The 8992-nt window shown below is 52.4% G+C and overlaps 1 non-coding gene across 1 annotated transcript; it reads left to right on the plus strand.

Moving 5' to 3' along the window:
- The first annotated feature begins 8072 nt into the window (after window positions 1-8072).
- On the plus strand, window positions 8073-8145 carry Trnat-ggu (transfer RNA threonine (anticodon GGU)). The gene has a single exon. It is a non-coding gene; the product is annotated as a tRNA-Thr (tRNA).
- Window positions 8146-8992: the final 847 nt, after the last annotated feature.

Here is an 8992-nt window from a genome sequence, read left to right on the forward strand (position 1 = left end):
GCTATACGCAAAGCCTACAAAGTCGCCCTCGGACTACTACAGTGCACCAGGAACAGGGCGCTCGAAGCCCTGGGAGTCCGCAATACCCTGGACAAAATATGCGAAGCGCAGAGAACTGCACAAATCGCACGCCTCCGGGAAACGCCGACCGGAAGAGAGGTACTACGCAGGACCGGACACTACCATAACGCGAACCGCGCCGCCAAAACAGCTCCGCAGGAAAGGCAGGATGTGGAATTCGGGGCTGACGCCGCCACACTACGCGAACGACTACCACGATCGCTGTGCGAACAGATAGTCGTCACGCCCTTTCCTCGTAACACGCATCCAGAGAGGAACAGGGAAAGGCGAACGGCAAGAGCTAGGACGCTGGCAGAAACATACAGCAACGACAACACTGCGGTGCACATCGACGCGGCCCGCTTGCTGCGCCGACCCCGAACCTACGTTGCGACCGTCATTCGAGCCATGGACGGTACCACCATGAGTGCGGCGAGCTTCGCAGCGGACAACGCTACACAAGCGGAAGAGGCGGCGATCGCGCTAGCCCTGAGGAGTGCTCCAACAATCACCACCATATTAAGCGACTCCAAGTCAGCTATAGCCAACTACAGCAAAGGCAGCGTGGGTCCTCCGGCCCATCGCTTCCTTCGACCACTACCCGACCCGAAGACCAACACTACACACCTCAGGTGGTTTTCTGCCCACGTCGGCCTCATACCCGGCGGAGTGGCCAACCGGAACGACAGGGCGGACGCCGTCACGCGCGAGCTTACACACCGCGCGCCACCCCTCCGCCTCTGGAACACGGCGCGGGCCGCAGGGTATGACGGTGAAGGCGACGAGGAGCAAGGAAACGACAACGAGGAGAACGAAGACGAAGAAGACTACAAACCACTACTGGAGTACGGGAAAATACTCCGGTACTACAAAGAGCAAAGAAGGACACAACCCCCACCTCAACCCGGACACAACCGGCACGAGCAGGTGTTACTCCGACAACTACAAACAAGAACTGTGATTACACCGGCTCCAGCGCGCTACGTGTGCCCAGGACGCTTCAAAGACTACATGTGTAGTGAGTGCGCGAGTAAACCCGCTACCCTGTCCCACATACTGCAAGCCCACAGCCACCACCGAGACGAACGGGGTGGCGGACGAGTAAATACTGGCGCAGTGCGCGATCCCGAGTGCTGTGACACCCCAAACGCGGACACCGCTGACGCGTGCGCAAACACGGAGTGCGCGAGTGATACGTGTGAGAACACTACGAGTGCGAACACTACCCCGACCGACATCCCACCGGATGTAGTGAAAATAATCACATCGCCCAACTGCGCGCAGCAGAGGCAAGCCATCCAGCGGCTCGAGAAATCCCTGGCTCGGCAAGAGCGAACGGAGCACTCTGATGCCGGCGCGACTCACTACCGTGCCCATCCAAGGGTAAGGGGGAGAGGCTGCGTGGCTGGAGGAAGCTTAGTAGCTCGAGCCGGGCCACTGGCCCAATACCCCTCGAGGCCTTAACCAAGGCAGGAATGGGAAGAGGGCACCGCCTACTTCACAGTGTCTCCTGATTCTCCATCCCCACGCAGGATCATGCAATAAAGTCTTTCTCTCTCTCTGTCTCTGATGACGATGATCTTCCCAAGAGGAGAATTGATCGAATGATGATGAGGATGATTATGAGGGGAAGAATATGAAGCACGGGATGTTGCCCACAATGTACGACCCGGCCAATGTAAACAGGACGCGATGTTCACAACGTTCTCAGAATTTGCCTCTATGTGAAGGCGGCCTCCTGGCAGCGGTACTTCAAGAGGACCGACGCACTAAAGGCTTGAGTCGTGAGCCATGCACTATTTCTGTGCCATGGTGCCGACGATCCACTGGAGCACTGCACAAACGACGCGGTAGTTCACGGGCGAAGTTTATTCTAAGATGTTGTACGGGCTTGTGAAGCGGTGAAGAAATTTTTCGCAGAGCCCAGGTTTGCGTGTGAGCGTCCACAGTAGCACCTCGTCACCAGGACGGAAGAGGACTGTGCGGTAACTGGCGTCGTAGTGTCCTTGCGATCGAGTTGGCTAGCTGCCGTGTTGAGATTAGCAAGGCAACGGCAGTAGTTGAGGCGGGAGATGAACTCCTCGTGTAACGCGCTGGAGCTATACACAGGAGCACTTAAGACACTGGTGTCGAGCATGAATGACGGATCGCGGCCGTAGACGCGGAAGAACGGAGAGTAACCGGTAGTCCTTTGTACTGCAGTGTTGTATGCAAAAGTAACGAATGGTAGAATTGCGTCTAAGTTGGTGTGATCAGGCCGAATGTACATAGAAATCATTTCAGGAAGAGTTCAGTGGAAACGTTCAGTCGGACCGTTTGTCTGCGGATGGTAAGCGGAAGTGGCTTTTTGAACTGTGTTTGCAGTGCGGAGAACTTCTTCAACAGTGCTGATGAGAAACGTCTTGCCGCGATCGCTCAAAAGACACGGGGCGCGCCATGGCGCAACACTATGGCACGCAAGAAGAAGTCTGCAACTTCAGCTGCACAAACAGAGCGAATGGGCGCTGTTTCTGCGTAGCGGGTAAATGGTCTACGGCGGTTGTAATCCATCGGAAGCCGGCAGCTGTGCAAGGCAAAGGTCTGTAGAGATCTATGCCAACAGTGTTGAAGGGCTGCGAAGGGCAAGGGAGCGGCTGTAGAAGTCCGGCAGGTGGAGATGTGGGCTTTTTCCGCTGCTGGCAAGATGGAAATGAAGCGATGTAGCCGGCAAAGTAGGTGGAGAGGCCAGGCCAGAAGAAACGAGAGCGGACGCGGTCGTAAGTCTTGTGGAACCCCAAGAAACCCGCCGAAGCATCGTCATGAAGGGCTTCTAATATCTGCTGTCGAAAAGCGCGGTAGAACGGGGATCCATTTGTTGCCCGACGAGTGGTGGTTTGAATGCTACAAAATACCATGCAAAAACCGAAAGTGCTGAAGCTGCCGACGCGCCCGACTGTTCGGTGGTTGTTTTGTGCCGGACATCCGGTCAATTATCGTGCGGCAGTATGTGTCTGCTCGTTGAAGAGTAGGAATGAAACAGGCCGTCATGATATTTTGTGTGGTTTATGGGTGCGATGGGGTGGGTGGTAGCGGACGACGATAACGCGCAAGTCGTTGACGACTCAAGAGGGCACCGAGAAAGTGCGTCCGCGTCGAGGTGCTTTTTCCCGGACTTGTACGTGACGGTAAAATCATACTCCTGAAATTGGAGAAACCAGCGTCCGAGGCGCCCTGATTAATTTTTCAGTGTCTGCAACCAGCATAACGCATGGTGGTCAGTCACTACTGTGAAGTGGCGTCCGTAAAGGTATGGTCGAAATTTCTTAACAGCCCAAACCACAGCGAGACACTCCTGCTCAGTGATGGTGTAATTTTTCTCAGCAGTACTTAGGGAATGACTGGTTTAAGGAATAACGCGGTCTCGATCTTTGCCATCCGACTGCAGTAGAACAGCGCCGACGCCGTGCCCACCTGCGTCCGTGTGGAGAATTACAGGTCTGGACTCTTGAAAATGGCTGAGGACCGGCCCAGAGGTCAGCGCGGTCATCAGCTGTGGGAAAGCTGCTTCAGAAACGTCTGTCCAGACGAAGGTACCTCCAGAGTTAAGGAGTGCGTTGAGGGGCGAAGCTATGGAAGCGAAATTCTGGACAAAGCGCCGAAAGTAAGACGCCAGACCAAGAAAGCTACGCAGATGTTTTTGCTGCTGGGGCCGTGGGAAGTTAACCACAGCAGAAGTCTTGTCTGGATCGAGCCAAATCCCGTCGAGGTTGACGACGTGTCCGAGAACTTTTATGCTTCGAGAAGCAAAACAGCACTTTTTGGTGTTGAGCTGGAGGCCAGCATTGGCAAGGCATGTTAGTACCTCATCTAGCCGTTTTAAGTGTTCAGAAAAGGTTGAAGAAAATGTAACGATATCATCGAGATAACACAGGCACGTTTTCCATTCAGGACCCCGGAGAACAGTATCGATCATTCGCTCGAAGTTGCGGGAGCGTTACATACCCCGAAGGGCATTACATTAAACTCATATAGTCCATGAGGGGTGACAAACGCTGTATTTTCTTTATCCGCCTCATGGATTGGAATTGGCCAATAACCAGATCGAAGGTAGATAATAGAAAAATATCCCGCTCCTTGTCAACAGTCCAAGGCATCATCGATACGAGGCGTCGGATAAACAGCCTTTCGTGTGAATCGATTCAGTGGGCGGTACTCAATACAAAATCGAACGGATCCGCCTTTTTTCCGCACTAAGACAACAGGAGATGACCAAAGACTGTGTGATGGAGGAATAGTTTGGCGCCGGAGCATGTCGGTGACGTTTTCGTTAATGACTTTTCGCTGAGGAGAAGAGACGCGGTATGGCCGGCGGCGAATAATTTGTGAACTGTCTGTTTCAATTCGATGAGTGGTTACGGATGTTTGACCGAGTGTGGTACTCTGAGAATCGAATATCGACTTGTGCCTTCGTAGGAGGTCCAGCAAAGAATTGGCTTGTTTAAGAGAGAAGTCGGAGCTGATAGCGGCGGATAAAGCAGGGCGTGGCGGGTCAGAGGGCGAATTTGAAACTGACGAAACACAGCAGAGGGGAACAATATAGACACCTTCAGACTGAGCAGTGGTAGCGATAGTAGTGCCTTGCCGTAAGAGGATTGCCTCTGGGCTTGTGTTCATGGCAACGAGCGCGGCAGATCCTGGCGTAAAGCGCACAAGACAAGTGGCTGTTACAATACCTAGTGGGAGAAGCCGAGAGCAGGCCACGATGAGCACATCACCATCAGAACACTTTCCACAACGAAGAAAAATTGTCTCATATCCAAAGCTCACAAGGTAATCCGCACTAGCCACCAAACACTGCTCTTAGACATCCAAACTTTCTATACGGTCTGTAGCGGTGATTTCAATGTCCGGGCACTGGCAGGAGATGACAGCGTTGGCGGATGAGAGAAACTCCCACCGTAACATGAGTTCGTGAGTGCCACTGGACAAGACCGCGCACTGGCCGTGGTGGAGAATTTCATCAATCAATACACGCTCTGTACAGTATCCGGATAGTTCGAAGACTAGCACAGCACAAAGTAGATCTGGTATAATGGGTTCCCACTTTCCTGAGCCGCGAACACAAATTTTCAGTAATGACTGATATACTGGCTCCAGTGTCAATGAGGGCATCAACATCAAATCCTTCAACTTCTACGTGCATTGTATTCGACGGTTGCAATGGAGGAGTTTTTGCCTTCTCGACGGATGCAGTTTCCCCTCCAAAAACGGGAGGCTCTAGATTTCCGGATGGTGGCCCAAAGCATTGAACGCGGGGCGAATATGGGCTACCGAGCGGTGATATGGAGAGGGCGATCGTCTCCGCGAAGGACGGTCACGATGAGGCGTGTAAACAGGGGCTGGAGGTGGAGGGGAGCGGCGGGGGTTTGAAACAGGCGCGTTGTACCGAGTGCCATAGGAAAAGCTGACGTCACGTTCAAATGGTGCATAACCTCGTCGCTCATCCTGCTGACGTCGCCTGCAGACACAGGCAATAAGTCCCCTAATCCCGCAGTAGGAACAGACAGGACGATCGTTCCAGAAAGCCGGGCGGTGGGGCCGCATGTGTGTGTAGTAATAGTCCCGGGACGTAGGCGCCGGAGAGATCACCGTGAAATGCTCATGAGCGAGCGGAGCTTCTTGGGGCAAGGGTGGCTTTGAAGCGATTGCCGAAAACGACAGAACGGGAGTCGTAGGAAGAGGAGACGAGGTTGGCAACAGACTCGTCATGGGTCCCAACTCCTCCTTGACAAGGTCGCGCAGCTGAGGTCCATCCTTCAGAAAGGGATGTCGTGGAAGGGTAGGCTGGTCATGCAGCTGGAGCTCTTCGAGGAAGATTTCGTGAATTACAGCCCGTACTTCCAAGTCCCCATGCGGTTGAGAAGCCCGAGCATGCTGTTGCAAGCGAATTGACTCCACTTCATCTAGGCATGAGACACGTTTCCCCTACATCGCTGACGCTTTTAGCTTGCTGAACCGCCAATGCATTGAAGGCAAATGCAGAGATGCTTTTGAGAATGTGGTGTACCTTGTCGGCCTCTGGTATGCTTTCGTCAACGCGGTGACACAGGGCAACGACGACCTCAATGTATGAGGCATACTTCTTCTCAATACTTCTCAATGTATGAGGCATACGACCGGACAACTTCCTTTTCGCCGCGTCCGAACGATGGGCTGGAAAGACGAAGGCCTTACGGAGCTTCTGGGCAAAGCTGGCCCAGTCGTCACTGTCGGTTTTATTGTTGGAATACCAGGTGTATGCCGCTTTTTTTAGGAGAAAAGATACGTTCTGGAGCTTGGCTGTATCGTCCTAGCGGTTCAATGCACTGACCGGAACGTAGGTGTCGAGCCAGTCATGGACGTCCTTGCTGCGGAGCCCGTAGAAAAACGGTTGGTCACGCTGGCGGGTGGTCACTGCAAACGCCGGAGGCGCACCAGAAGCGCCAGTGGGATTGCTCCCAGGTTCACGCTTCATGGCTTTTGCCAGTAAACGGCCACCGGAACGGAGCACTAGGGGTGCGATCAGAAGGCGTAGAGGACAGGATCGACGTCGACCTCCACCACTTGTTAGGGCTTGAGAGACAGGTGCAGGAGGACGTTTATTAGGAAGTGTTGCATACGTCGCGGACTCAGAGCCAGCCTCTGATGACGATGACATTCCCAAACCAACAGGAGAATTAGTTGAACAGTGATTTCTTTTCGACTCAAAATATTCTTCATCTCTTTCTATGACCCACCACAACCTCCCCTTTGCTTTCCGAGGTTTTCTTGACTGTCAACCCTTACGTTCTGTCTTATTTCATGGAGCCCCTCATTTCCCATTTTCTGATTCGCTACATGCTTAGAGAGGGCCTCTGTTCTGGCAGTCTTGGTGCCAAAGGAAGCTTAAGAGGGATCAACGCTGGTCGACCACTCTGGACATGTCGTAGACACTCGAGTCACAACCCGGGGGTTAAAAAGAAGGTCCAGTTAACCCGAGTAGTCCGAGTGGCGCTGGCTACCACCCCCAAGTGCAGGAAACAAAAATACCTTAACATAAATAGCCAAGAAAGAGCTGGGGAAACAGCCCCACCGGTAGCGTCGTGGTTATCGCACCACACCGGTATTCTGGAGGTCGTGGGTTCGAATCCCACCCGGCGGGTATTTTTTCACTACTTTCTTTTCGACTCCAAATTTTCTTCATCTCTTTCTATGACCAACCACAACCTCCCCTTTGCTTTCCGAGGTTTTCTTGACTGCCAACCCCTATTTTCTGTGTTATTTCATGGAGCCCCTTATTTCCCATTTTCTGATTCGCTATATGCTTAGCGAGGGCCTCTGTTCTGGCGGTCTTGGTGTCAAAGGGACCTTAAGAGGGTTTAACGCTGGTCGACCACTCTCGACATGTCGTAGACACTCGAGGCACGGCTCGGGGGTTAAAAACAGGTCCCCTTTACCCAGAGTAGTCCGACTGGCGCTGGCTACCACCCCCAAGTGCAGGAAAAAAAATAGCTTAACATAAATAGCCGAGAAAGTGCTTGGGAAACAGCCCCGCCAGTAGCGTAGTGGTTATTGCACCAGACCGGTATTCTGGAGGTCGTGGGTTCGGATCCCACCCAGCGGGTATTTTTTCACCACTTTCTTTTCGACTCCAAATTTTCTTCATCTCTTTCTATGACCAACCACAACCTCCCCTTTGCTTTCCGAGGTTTTCTTGACTGCCAACCCCTATTTTCTGTGTTATTTCATGGAGCCCCTTATTTCCCATTTTCTGATTCGCTATATGCTTAGCGAGGGCCTCTGTTCTGGCGGTCTTGGTGCCAAACGGAGCTTAAGAGGGTTCAACGCTGGTCGACCACTCTCGACATGTCGTAGACGCTCCAGTGACGGCGCGGGGGTTAAAAAGAAGTTCCCCTTTACCCCGAGTAGTCCGAGTGGCGCTGCCTACCACCCCCAAGTGCAGGAAACAAAAATACCTTAACATAAATACCCGAGAAAGTGCTGGAGAAACAGCCCCGCCGGTAGCGTAGTGGTTATCGCACCAGACCGGTATTCTGGAGGTCGTGGGTTCGGATCCCACCCGGCGGGTATTTTTTCTCCACTTTCTTTTCAACTCAAAATATTCTTCATCTCTTTCTACGACCCACCACAACCTCCCCTTTGCTTTCCGAGGTTTTCTTGACTGCCAACCCTTATTTTCTGTCTTATTTCACAGAGCCCCTCATTTCCCATTTTCTGATATGCTATATATATATATATATATAACCGGCGTGCTGGACAGGGGGCCGAAGGCGTGGGAACACAAAGTAAGAAGCCGTGGTAACAGCAACAGCGGACAGTTTACTTCCAGCGTTTAGACTTCGAGACAAGTCTTCTACGGAAATGATGGCTTCTGTAGCTTTGGAAGAGAGCATACATGTCGAAAGTGGAAAGCGGGATTACGAATGGCCAACGATATGACACACAAACATACGTGAATAACACAAACACGAAGGGGGAATCTTCCTTAGTATAAGAATGAACAAAAAAAGAACAACGAGGAGAGAAACGCCAAGATAGTTGGTGGAAAAAAGGAAGAAAATGGGGGGAGAAGAAAAAGCACTGAACAAGAATTCGAGCGGTGGTGGAAACGCAAAAAGCTCTACAGCGCCCGAAAGTGGGGTTGTAGAACAAAGCAGAGAAGGCCATATATATTCTGCCGCTAGTTGTCACTATGCAGACGCCAAGACGCTCGAACGAATGGCATTTCCGTTGATTGAAAGCGAGTGTCCGGCCAGATGTTCGGAAATTGCGAACAAGGCATTCTTCAGCCAGCTTATGAGCCCGGTCTCGGAGCTGAAGCAAAAATACATTTTGTGGTCGTGCAGAATGAAATGGTGCGCGACCATTCCACGGTTTCCCTGCCGGACAGACGTTTTTCTGAACGGGGCGCTAG

Source organism: Haemaphysalis longicornis, unplaced genomic scaffold (assembly GCF_048455015.1).
Source record: "Haemaphysalis longicornis isolate Haplotype H1 unplaced genomic scaffold, Haemaphysalis longicornis Haplotype H1 scaffold_11, whole genome shotgun sequence".
NCBI lineage: Eukaryota > Metazoa > Arthropoda > Arachnida > Ixodida > Ixodidae > Haemaphysalis > Haemaphysalis longicornis.